Raw genomic sequence first — 14266 nt, forward strand, 5'->3', positions numbered from 1 at the left:
AAACATCTATATTATTATGTATAGCACTATTCAACGAACTTAAATTTCCATTAGCTAGGACTCATTCTCAACTCTTTTGGCAGACAAATTATTTAACTATAAACATCTCCCTAAATTTATCAAAATATAATTTGCTTCACATAATTTATAGAGACCTCAATCTGTTAATGATGCCTGTCCTCAGTACTGTCCCTTCAATATGACCTTAAAAGTTGTTTAATAAATTTGTTTTCTTTAATTTTAAAGTTTATATATTTGTCTATCTTCTATTTTATTTCTTCAGTTTAAGATTACTTTTCCCCCACAAGGATATTTACTTTTCTTTATTCTTTTCCAAGGCCAATTATGAATAGAATTGTGTTTTAAATATCTATTTCCTTATACAATATGAGTATTCCCCCCACAGTCTAGACTATTATTGATATATTCTCCATCTGTACTTAGCTATTCCATGTTTGGATAGCTCTAATTATTTAATCAAATCTATGGTAATATAAATGTCCCCTGTATATCTTTTTTATTATTTTTCCTAGTTTTATACTCATGAGAAATATAAAACATGTTTAATCATACTTTCCTTTGCAGCTCTTAAACTATTTACAATTTTAATTTTGCTTAAATTGTGTACCCATACTAAATATCCCTAATTTCTTTTTCCATTTCCCATATAAAGATACTGAACCCATCTGTGTAGCTTGTCACCTCCCCAAGGAACACTCCAATTTGCCTTTTAAAATCACAGTAAGAAATAAACTCATGTTCTCTGTGGCTTAACAAGGAGAGAATATACTGGGCAATCACCTTCCTCTTTTACTTTTCAAGACAGCCAGCATCTTCTACAGCATTCCTTAAACAGATTAATAATTAATCAATAGCAACACATAAGAGTTGAATAGTATGGGGATTAAAATCAAATCTTTTTCTCTTTTCACTTTTTTGTGTCAGTAAACTTGTGCTTCTTCAACTCTGTGGTGATTGTACTTTGATTATGTGCAGGAATTTAGCTATAAGTATTAAATATTATTTAGTTACATTCAATACATTTATGAAGCCACTGACATCAGTAAGTAAACAGATCCCGTGAACCCAGTGTGGCAGAGACAGTGCTAAGAGAAACCTGGGCATAGCTTCTTTCCTCCACACATATGTGTGGATTTGCTGAGGATGATTTGCTGTAAATATTTTCTGTTAAAAGCTTAGACATGTGGGTGGGGTGGCTATTTCCTTAATATTAATAGTAATGTATGCTTTAATTATAGAAAGGACTAGAGAGAGAATACTATTTTGAGTGAGGTTATACTATCTCGAGTAACACTATTTTTAGCAGTGAGCCAACATGTCCTCTAGAACAAGTAGGAAAGCTGGATTAATTTCAAAATCATATAGCAAAGGCATCAGAGAGCTACAGAAACAAGGGATAATGTATTAATGGCCTGAATACAACAAAAACAGAGGAAGGGCAAGTTTGCTCTCAGTGCTCGAGTGAGGACCTTCATCTTCTCCTGCTCTGCGACATTAGTGCTCCTATCTCTAGGGCCTTTGGACTTTGACCAGGACTTGCCTCTTGGACTTTCCTGGTTTAGCCTTTGTGAACTATGGCACCACCTTTCCTGGGTCTCCAGCTTGCAGATGGCAGATAGTGGGACTTTTCAGCTTCTGTAATCATGAGAGCCAATTCCTATAATAATTCTTTTTCCATATGTATAGATATCCTATTGATTCTGTTTCTCTGGAGAACTCTAATACATATGACAAACCAAAAAAGTGAAAGAATATATTCGTAATAAATATGTCAGACAAATACTAATATCCATGCTATATAAAGAGGTCTTACAAATGGAAAAAGAGAAAACAATGTGGGAAAAACAGGGAGGAACACTTCACAATAGACACATCTCAATAGCTAATGAATATTTTTAAAACTCACTCAGCTTCCTTAGTCAGCAGATTATGCAAATAAGACCACATTGAATACTACTACATTCCCACCAGAAAGTTAAACTTTAAAAGGACAGGAAATACTAAGCTTGAGGAGTACATAAAGTAAATGGAGCATTCAAACATTGCTGTTAGGACTGTTAGTTGATCCAGCCACTTTGAATGACTATTTGACAGTGTTTGCATACGCTGGACGTAGTCATACACTGCGGCTCTGTACTGTTGTAATAGTCTGAAGCTTCACATGCAACTCAAAATAGATAAATTAAGGCATATCTATATACTGTAATACAAAACAGCAATAAGAATGAACATACTATAGGTATGTGGTATGTTGGTGAATCTTCTAAACATGATGTTAAATAAAAAATTACAAAAAACGAGAACACATACTATTAATATATGATTCCATTTACATACAGTTACAAAATAAAATGAGCAACACTAATTTATGAAGAGAGAGGTCAATAGTGGTTACCCTTGCAGGATCAAGTGTTCAGTACTAGGAAGTTACATAACTCGGGCTTATGGGATACTGTTTTTATTCTGTTTCTAAAACTGGGTGATAGATGCAATGAATTTGGAAATTAATTAAGCTGTGCACTTATAATTTTTGCACTTTATTGTGTTTATGCTATAAATCAATGAAATGTAAATTAATTTCTACTGCACAAGGAAAAGAGGGGAAAAAAAGACACGGTGATTTAACTTAAAACTAAACTTCTTAGATTCAGCATGACCATACTTGATCGGCAAAGTCGCTAGTATGTTGGAAGCTCCTAATAGCAACTTTCAGAGCTCTGAAATGTTTTGCTGGGTTATGTGCTCCTAGTCCTGTGACCACCTCCATTCTTCTAGGATTCTGTGCTCATTTCTAAATGAATTGGAAACTTAATCTAACTTTCAATGTGTATGTAAAAGATGTGTTCTATTGCCAATTCTTGGAGCTTCTGAAATGTTGCAGCAAATGTTTTGATGCTATCATCAAATGAATTAGCAAGCCCAGCTTTGCTTCCCCTGCAGATGTATTGAGCATTCTGTTTATGTTCATATCTCAGGCAAATATTAATCTGTAAGTCAGTGAGGGCCAAAGAAAGACCCATATAGCTCTTCACTAGTGACCTCATTAGGAATAATATAAATTCAATAATTTACTCTTGCAAATGTCTGTGCAACCAATCATTAATTTTTTCAGTAGCAATAAGATAAAATAGATTTTTAATAGATTTAATATTATCTTCCCTGTTCTATTTATATGCAATCTCATTATGGAAGAAAGACTGAGCAGCATAGCACTAAATGTTTATTTTTTAGGAAGGCTGATTTCCAGAATGTAAAATATAATATTTTGTATTCTCTTTTTTTGTGGCATGTAAAGCTTAGATAAAATACTTCCTAAGAACAGAATGTAGTGTTTTTATTACTCACTCTAAGGAATCTAGCACATAATAAGCCCTTGTGGAAATAACAAATAAGGTGCTATCTTCATTAATGATTTGTGCAGGACAGTTTTCCAGATGGCTCTGGACTTATCCAGTTCTCTCTTCTGTCTCATTTGTAGTTCTCATGAATAATTTTATAATGCTCTGGAAATGCAATGTCTTGAGATAAGGGGGAGCTGGCCAGAACACCTGGGCTCTATTACAGTCTCTCCCTAGAAAAAGTATATCTTTCAATGCTTTAGCCCAGCAGGTCATTTCACCCTGGGGTATCAAATCCAGGGCAAGTTGCCTTTTGGGGTTCCTCAGCTGTGGAGCAAGGGTGGCTGGTGTGTGCCGTCAAGTCTTCATCCACCTTGAGCAGCTTTCCTGAGGTAGAGGACCAGCTCCTCATGGATTCTAGGATTCCGTTGTCCCTCACTGACTATCTGTAAGTAATAAACCTACTGCATGTAATTGTGCGCGTGGGTTTTGTTTTTGTCACTGGACTCAAAGACAAGTCGGTAATCAGTGAATGTGGTTCACAATTTACAATGACATATTAAAATAACTAAAAAAAAAAAGCCATGATTTCTAGGGGATTGGTTAGGTGGGTCCTCCACGGAAGCTCACAGTGAAGTGAAGAGATATTAATATTCACTAAGATGGGACATTGATTACTTCAGTGAGTCAATGATACTGAGTATAATTCTGGTTTTGTTATTTTCTTAACTTACAAGATATTTTTGCCTTTTTTTGCTCTTAAATTGGATTTTTAAAGCTGAGAGAAAAACTGTGAATCAAAGATTGACTGATTTCTCAAGACTGTACTTTCAAGTGATAGTCAAAGTAGGCCCAGAACCCAGATGTCCCTGTGTTGTGCACATTGTACCATATTCTACCATCAGTGAGAGCAATTTTATTAAAATGGATCTGAATCAACCCATGTACAGCACATGCATCACGCTCGAATCTGTTCTAAAATACTAACAAACTCTGAAGAAGACCTTTCTCCCTAGTAAATGTAACAGTGAGATTTGGCAGGATTTCTCGGTATGTCTATTATGGAACAAGCACTGTCTGAAATGTAATGAGGAAAATAAAAAATCCACCAAGAATCATTATCCACTGCACACTGTCAACTTATGCCTGGATACACACAGATAGCAGTGTAGTATCATTGTTCGAAAAGTGTAGGTTGACGCTGGAGCCACACTGCTTGTCTTTAAATTCTAGATCTTCCTATCAATAGCTCTGAGATCTTGAGAATGTTACATAACCTCTTTGTCCTCAGTCTCTTTATCAATAAAAATGTATTAACTTCATAGGATTGTTGTTAGGACAAGTCATCACATGAAAAGTTATTAGCATAGTACTTGGCTTGTGTTTTTAGTATCCCAGAGTAGGAAACTTTTTTTTTTTTGAGATGGAGTCTCACTGTGTTGCCCATGGTATAGTGCAGTGGTGCAATCTCAGTTCACTGCAGCCTTTGCCTCCTGGGTTCAAGCAATTCTCCTGCCTCAACCTCCCAAGTAGCTGGGGTTACAGCTGTGTGCCACCACACCTGGCTAATTTTTGTACTTTTAGTTGAGACAAGGTTTCTCCATGTTGGCCAGGCTGCTCTCAAACTCTCGACCTGAAGTGATCCACCCACCTCAGTCCCCACAAAGTGCTGGGATTACAGGTTTTGTTTTTTAAAAAAATTAAGGGAAATTACCACTCAATTAAATACACCCCTTTTCACTGAAGTTTCGATGATTGTACACAACCATGTAACAACCTCCCAAAGTAGAAAGCAACCCACCATGCCATGGAAACTTACCTGCACCTCTTCCCAATCCCCTCCCCAAGTCTGGCAATGTATTTTTAAATTTCAATCACATAGATTAGTCCCATTTGTTCTTTTATGTTTTCATGTATAACAACCTTACTGAGCTGTAATTTATATAACATAGAATTTACAGAAAGTATATAATTTAGTGGTATTTAGTATGTTCATAAAATTATTAAATGATCACCCTAGTTAATTTTAGAACATTTTTATCACCTCCCCCAAAGAACCCCAACCCCATCAGCAGTCAATGCTTATTTCCAGCTGGCCACCCTCCCCGGCAGTAGGGAGCCACCAATCTACATTCTACATCAGTCTGCATTTTTGAGATAGATAGATCCAACTAATAATTATTAATGAATAGTGAATACCTGTTGGATTCAGTTTGCCTATATTTTGTTTAGTACATTTGCATTTATATTCATATATAACATTTTCTTGAAATAATTTCTTATACTTTATGAACCTGGTTTTGATAAGAAGTTTTTGCTAGTTTCTTAGAATTGAGGATCTTTTTCTTTTTTTTATTTGAAAAAGTCTGCTATGATTTGAATCATGTATTAATTATACATTAAATGGGAACTTTTCATAATGCAGCCTAACTTCTTGTCTTATTTTGGGGAAGATTTCTTACCTATTAGTTCACTTTTTAAAGTAGCTGTGATTATTTCTTAATTTTTTTCTTGATCTAATTTTAAAATATATTTATCTCAGAATCTATTATAACTTTTTTACATAGATTTAACTAATTTGTTCATAATATTCTCCTATTTTCTTTTTAATGTCATTTGTATTTATATTAGCCTTCTAGGGCTGTGTATTAGGCTGTTCTCATGCTGCTGATAAAGACAATACCTGAGACTGGGCAATTTACAAAAGAAAGAGGTTTAAGGGACTCACAGTTCCACATGGCTGGGGAGGCCTCACAATCATGGTGGATGGCAAAAGGCAATTCTTGTAAGAAATGGTGGCAAGAGAGAATCAGAGAACCAAGACAAAGGAGTTTCCCCTTATAAAACCATCAAATTTTGTGAGACTTATTCACTACCATGGGAACAGTATGGGGGAAACCTATACTTTTCAATTCAATCACCTCCCATGGGGTCCCTCCCATAACATGTGGGAATTATGGGAGCTACAATTCAAGATGAGATGTGGGTGTGGACACAGCCAAACTATATCAGGCTGCCATAAGAAAATACCACAGACTGGGTGGCTTGAACAATAGAAATTTATTTCTCACAGTTCCAGGGGCTGGAAGTTCAAGAACAAGGTGCCTGCAAGTTTGGTTTCTCCTGTGACCTCCCTTTGGTTTTTAGACGGGCCTTCTCACTCCATGCTCACATGGCCGTTTCTCTGTGTTTGTCTTCTCCTGGGGTTCCCTCTTCCTCTTCTAGAAATACCACCCTTAGGACTTCATTTAACCTTAATTCCTCTTTACAGGTTCTATCTCCAAATGCAGTCAGTTTGGAGTTTAGGCTTCCACGTATGAATTTTGGGGGATCACAATTTAGTTCCTAACACCACCTATAGTAGCATCCTCTTGTAATTCCTGAGTGTTATTTGTGACCTTGTTTTAAATTTTCTGTTTTAGCATTTTTATTTTGAGGTAATTTTACCTTTACATGGAATTACAGGAAAAAATACAGATATCTCTTGTATGGTTTACTCAATTTCCTCAATGGTATTATCTTTATTGTGTACTATATTTACATAAAAATGAATATAGTTTGCAAATAAATTATGGTGTGTATATTTATATAGCTGGCTGTGTATACACATGCAATATCAAGGTACAATATTGGCATTGATATAATTTTTTAAGATTTCTTCAAATTTGCTTGTACTCATTTGTGTGTGTGTGTATTTAATTCTATGACATTTTATTACATGTGCAGTTAATGTATCCGCAACTACAGTCAAGGTACTAAGCATTCCCAAAAGCCACATAGATCCCTCATGTTATCCTTTTAAAACCACATGTCCTTCCTCCTAGCCGTCTCTTACTTAACCTTTGACAATCAAGAATCTTTTCATTTCTGTAAGTTTGTCATTCCAAGAATGTTATATAAATAAAATGATACATTACTAAATTTTTGGACTTTTTTTTTACCAATCATGATTTTCCAAAAAGTAATTTAAGTTTTTGACTATATGAATGTTTGGTATTTTTACTTGCTGATAGTATTTTATGATACAAATGTACCACAGTTTGTGAAACCGTTCACCCACGGAAGGACATCCAAATTGTTACTGGTTTTTGACCATCGTGAATAAAGCTACAATAAACCTTTGTGTGTAGAATTTTGAGTGGGTAGAAGTTTCACTTCTCTGGGATAAAGGATCAAGAATAAAATTTCTGGACAGTATGATAATTACATGTTTAGTTTACAAAGAAACTGTTAAACTGTTTTGAGAGTCACTGTAATATTTTACATTTCTACCAGCAATATACGAATGGTTCAGTTTCTCCACCTTCTCATAAGCATTTATTGCTGTCTCTATTTTTTTCACTTTAGTCATTTTGATAAAATGTCTTGTGTTATTTTGCATTTCCCTAGTGGCTAATGAAGTTGAACATCTTTCATATGTTGTTCATGTCTTTTGCCAATTTTCTAATTGGATCATTTGCTTTTTGACTGATGGGTTTTCAGTTTTAAAAAATATATTTTAGATATAATTCCCTTGGTAGATACGTGGTTTGCAAATATTTTCTCCTGGTCTGTAGCTTCTCTTTTCTTTCACCCTCTTAACATAATGATTCACAAAGCAAATTTTAAAATTTTGATAAAGTTGAATTTATCAGGTTTTTTTTTGAATCATACTTTTAGTATTAAGTCTCATATCTCCAAGATTTCTCCTATTTTTCAAGTTTTATAGTTTAATGTTTTCTATTTAACTTTATTATCAATTTTGAGTTAACGTTTAGAATAAGATGTGAGATTTAAGTCAAGATTCACTTCTTAAATATGGATGTTTGATTATTTTGGCACCATTTGTTGAAAAGGCCATCTTTCTTCCATTGAATTGCTTTTGCCTCTTTGTTAAAAATCAGTTGAATGTGGGCCGGGTGCGATGGCTCATGCTTGTAATCCCAGCACTTCGGGAGGCAGAGGCGGGTGGATCATGAGGTCAAGAGATCGAGACCATCCTGGCCAATATGGTGAACCCCCGTCTCTACTAAAAATACAAAAATTAGCCAAGCACGGTGGCAGGCGCCTGTGGTGCCAGCTACTCAGGAGATTGAGGCAGCAGAATCACTTGAACCCGGGAGGCAGAGGTTGCAGTGAGCCTAGATTGCGCCACTGCACTCCAGCCTAGTGACAGAATGAGACTCCATCTCAAAAAACAAAACAAAACAAAACAAAACAAAATAGTTGAAAGTATTGTGTGGGTCTACTTCTACTTCTGGATTCTATATTCTGTTCGATTGACTTATGCATTTATCCCTCCACCAATGCCATACTGTCTTAATTATAATAATGGTTGTACTAATTCCTTCCACCTCATTCTTTTAAGATTGTTTTAGCTACTAGTAGGATTGTGGCTTTCCATATATCTTTTAGAGGAAGCTTCTTTAAGTATGCAAAAATACTTTCTGGGATTTTTTTCTAGAAATTTCATTAAACCTATAAATCAATTGTTGTAGACGTAGACATAGATATTATTATTTGAGATTTCTTTTTTATTTATTAGTTTGCCTACCTTTTTGAAAAATCAAATTTATACCTTTTATACAATAACCAACTTTTGGGATACGTTTACCCCATTATCCATATCTCACAATTTTTTCCTGCATTTTAGGTACTTTTTGTCCTTACCTTCCAAATCTCTAGTTATTTCTTAAGCTCTGTGTGTTCGCTAACCCATCAAATGAGTTTTAAATGTAAATTATTATATCTTTCAGTTATAGGTATTATTTGTTATCGTCTTTTAAACATTTTTGGTCTTTGCTTTCTACTTTTTTAAACACATATATTTTGTGTTTGGAGTTAAATAATTCTGTTATCCAAACATTTTGAATCTTTCTTCTTCTCTCCATTATTGCTGTTTATACTTACATGCATTTTTCTTTTGTGCATTTTGTGATTTTTGTCTTTAAAGTACTCTTTTTATTTAGAATGTCTTTAAATGAAATCCACTGAAGCCTTTGTTGAAACTGGATTTTTCTACAAAAGATTTCAATTTTTTCTGCCCATTTTCTAGAGGCACTGCCTCCTGGGTACCTATTTAAATTATTTGTTTGATATTTTTTGAACTATATAGTGTGATTTTGGAAAGGCAAAATTGTGTGGATACTGCCTTAGATTTTCTTGTTTTTATTTTCCTCCTGTCTACTTCAATTATCAACATCAAGACAGTTAATTTTTTTTTACCCTCATATTTCTGAGTGACTTGTTTTTCATATATCCTTAATGCTGGATGACGAGTTGGTGGGTGCAGCGCACCAGCATGGCACATGTATACATATGTAACTAACCTGCACAATGTGCACATGTACCCTAAAACTTAAAGTATAATAAAAATAAAAAATTAGTATATAATCCTTTGATCATCCAGCTTTTGAAGAGAATAGAATCTTTTAATTTCTTCAGTTTGCACAGATTTGGAACTTTATGTATACATATCTCTATCAGTAAACACTTATATTTTATACTTTTTCAGCTATATAAATATACTATCATTAAGTAACATTTCAAAACATAATTTGTACATTCATAATCAATTATACTTATTTACATTTCCATTATAAATTATCTTGGTTATTATAAATATTTTTGGTCTGAATCTTATTATATCATAAAAGTTCTTAATTTGGAATGTATCTAATATACAGTTCATTCAAAGACAGAAGAATGTCAGATCTGCTATTTTCTAGTTTGTACACATGCATTATTAAAATTATCTTTGATCCACAGTTTTATTTTTTTTTTTGTAGGGCATTTTTAGCTACTTGTCTATTTTTGGACGTTAATTAAACCTAAATTAGAAAAATAATCCATCTATAAACCTATATAATCAGGCATGTGTAAACTCTAATTTCACATGACGTGCTGGAAAAGAATGAGTCAATGGAAGTGACCCAGTGAACACTTCAGGAATGTGAGCTCCCCACTCTCCTTCTGACTTACTATACTTGGCACAGGACCATTTGGGTCAAATAAAGGAACAAGTGTCAATATACAAATTAAATATTAGAAAAACTGACTTAAATTTTATGTAGAACTAAATATAAATTGGGTACTTTTATTTATTTACTTTTTGGACTCCAACAGCTTACTTGTGAATTCATTGCGGTTTGTGGACCATACTTAGAGATAAGATGACTAGATTCCCTGCAGTTAAGCAGGTTGGGTGTTAAAAATATTACATGTCAGACATAAGGTCACAGGAAAATGTGACCTTATAGGCTGGAAATGTTTGGGAAAATTAACATAAAAGCCCTGGTTTTGTAGTCTATTCTCATTTATTATTTTAATATGCTCAGTATTTTTAATATTTTCAGTTAATTCTCTTGAATTTGCTAATTATTGTCACATTTCTAAGTAACATAATTATATTACCTCCTTGAAATACAGAGATTTATTTAAGATGTTGAGATTAAAAGGAAAGGAATAATTTGATTAGTAGCCAGAGGGAGATATCTGGCCAAATGAGATTTGTTTGTGTAATTGCTTTAAAAAGACAAGATGGGAATATGTGAAAATTGTGAAGAAAGAGGTTTCTAATTCAAAGAAACATTTTAAAAGCCTTTAAGATATTTCCAGTTGTGCAGCTTGAACTTTTCTTACTTAAATCCCATTTGAAATAAAAATTACCTACAATAAACAGTAAAATAAAATATATGTTTTCTCTAAATTGAGGCTGGATCAGGTACAACACAGTTCTTTTCTGAGGCTTTGTAGAATGGAATACACATATTGTATGATATTTTCCATACAGTTTTTCTAGTAAATATAAGTTAACCTAGGGGAACAATGTAAAAACTATTTGAAAAGTAGATTGAAACAGAAATCCAAGTCTACTTAACTGGTGTAGATATAAAGTATATCATGGAAATGTCAGAAGGGGAATGAGAAAAGCAATCGTTTGGAGTAGTGTATAAAGTAGAAATAAAATCTCTCCATAGTGACGGTCTTGGAACCAAGCTTGCTTTCAAATTCTAACATAAAATGAGGGTTTCTTATAGGGCAATGTAGACTCCATTTGCACAATTTTCTACATTGTATAAGGCATTGATATCAAATTATTCACTGAAACCTGAGTGATGGAAGAAAGTACACATTATATAGTTAATGATTACTTAGCGACTGCACAGGAGAAAAGTAAATTTGAAATAGTTAACCAAAAGAGTATGTGGCACATCTGAAAAATTCAAATAGGAAAACAACAGAAAAGGTGCCAATCATTTTAATCATACAGCATAACAAGGAATCGAATATTTTATTTTCCTCAGCTATTATTAATAAATGATAAATAAACTAAAGTGTTTCAGTTTAGTTTAGGGTGGTTTCTCTACGTGAGTGTGGCACCAGAAATAATAATGATTTTTAAAGAAGGACATAGTTGCCTAGTAGTCAGCTAGACACAGAATTCTAACACATGTTCTTATTACTCTAAATGAAATTGAATGTATTGCTTATTTTAGAAGACTTTTTGAAAACATCGATTCAATATTGATAGGAAAGCATCATAAAAATTAACAGTAATTTCTGAGCCACTGCCTAGATCTCTTGTGCTGTTTATTAAATATTCTGTTGAGTCATTGTTACATGTCCATCTTCATGCTGAATTCAGGGAATACAGAGATGGATAAAGCACTATCTACATGGAAGTGTTTTGTATGTTCGCATACATGTAAGGGGTATAAGTGCAGGTTTTATAGTGGATATATTGCATATTGGTGAAGTTTGGGCTTTTAGTGTAACCATCACCTGAAAAGTGGATTTTGCATCTATTAAGTAATTTCTCATCCCTTTCATCCCACCCTGTCAAGTCTCCCATATCTATTATTCTACACTCTATGTCCATGTTTACATATTTTTTAGCTCCCACTTTTAAGTGAGAACATATGGTATAAGTGAGAAAATGGGGCTATTTTTGTTGTTGTTGCTGAATTGAGTTCCTTGTAAATTCTGAATATTAGTCCTCTGTTGGATGCATAGTTTGCAAATATTTTCTCCCATTCTACAGGTTTTCTGTTGACTCTTGATTATTTATTTTACTGTGTAGAAGCTTTTTAGTTAAATTAAGTCCCATTTGTCTGTTTCTGTTTTTGTTGCTTGTGCCTTTGAAGTCTTAGTCATGAATTCTTTGCCTAGACCGATGTCTGAAATAACTTTCTCTAGATTTTCTTGTAGTGTTGTTATAGTTTCAGGTCTTACATTTATGTCTTCAATCCATCTTGAGTTGATTTTTGTATATGGCTAGAGATAGGGGTCCAGTTTCATTCTTCTGCATATGGATATCCAATTTCTCCAGCACCATTTGTTGGATGGTGTATGTATGTTTCCCTTATGTATGTTTTTGTAGACTTTGTCAAAGATCAGTTGGCTGTAGATATGTGGATTTATTTCTGTGTTGCCTAGTCTGTTCCACTTATGTTATATAGAAGAGTTTAAAGTTGAATGAGAGATAAATGCATAAATAAATAAATGATATACTAATATAGCAACACATAAATAAATTCTGTGAATGGTCATTGGAGGATATCACTATTTCCAAATTAATCAAAGTTACTTTTCTTCATGAAATTTCATCTTATTGTTTCCTTTAACATGAATATGAATTGGGTTATAACTTATATGTAATCAGAAGAAGGTCCGTAATCATGAAAATATTTGTCAACCATCTTTACTTTGTGCATCTCTATGGTACTTACAACCAACGTACCCTGGGTTTTCTTTGGCATTTTCTACCTATAACATGTTTCATTTGCATCTTCTATAAACAACACCTGTCTTCTAAATATACTGATTTTGCTTTTGTACTTTATTTTTATGCTTCATGTCCAAATGGCACAGAGACAAGAATACTCAATTTGTATACAGTATGTATTAGTGTGCTTCCACATATATGCCATCCACATTCTATTATGCTTCTAGAAAATCTGCCAGCTTCATCTATAAATTCTATTCAGTTCTCTGAAGCACCAGAATCAATATTCTTTTCTTTGTTTTCTGAGTTTGTGATTTTATGTGAACTTTTCAAAATAAATTACCAGTGCTGCATATCACTCATTTAAAAAAACAATAAATCAACTTCAAATGCAAGCACATGTCTGGGAGATTTAACAGCTTTAGAAATAATAAGAACTAATAATTTTTTTACTATTTTTTTGTTTCAAATCTCTGTACCATAATTTTACATTATATGGAAATCCTTTGTAATAAACTTGGAATTTATCACAGTAGTTGTGTATTTTTTTTTTTTTTTTTTTTTTTGAGACAGAGTCTCACTCTGTCATCCAGGCTGTAGTGTAGTGGTGCGATCGCAGCTCACTGCAACCTCCGCCTCCTGGGTTCAAGCAATTCTCCTGCCTAAGCCTCCTGAGTAGCTGGGACTACAGGCGTAAGCCACCACACCCGGCCAATTTTTGTATTTTTAGTAGAGACAGGGTTTCACCATCTTGGCCAGGCTGATCTCGATCTCCTGACCTCGTGATCCACCTGCCTCGGCCTCCCAAAGTTCTGGGATTACATGCATGAGCCACCGCACCCAGCCTGCATTGCATTTTTTTATTCAAAACTGTGAATTTGTTCAGAGAACAGCCTTTAACATCATCATTGTGTTTCTAATGTTAGCGCACAGGTGCTTAATATTTCCTGAATGACTGAATGACAAGAAATGAATCAATATGATAGTAAAAATGTTTGCTCAACCAAATAGTGACAGTTTCTCATGCGTGAGAATATGTTAACTTAATTACTGCAGTCCTGAAAACTTCTCTACATTGGTGGTGTGACTCTTTATCTGTGTTTGCAGCTTTGGTGTTGCCTGCTTCAATCTCCCTTAGGAGACATTCTGTTGCTAGATGGGTCTCACAGCTGACTGCCTCCAGCTGCTGTCACTGTGGAAC

The sequence above is a fragment of the Pan troglodytes genome, chromosome 7 (genome assembly GCF_028858775.2).
Source record: "Pan troglodytes isolate AG18354 chromosome 7, NHGRI_mPanTro3-v2.0_pri, whole genome shotgun sequence".
NCBI lineage: Eukaryota > Metazoa > Chordata > Mammalia > Primates > Hominidae > Pan > Pan troglodytes.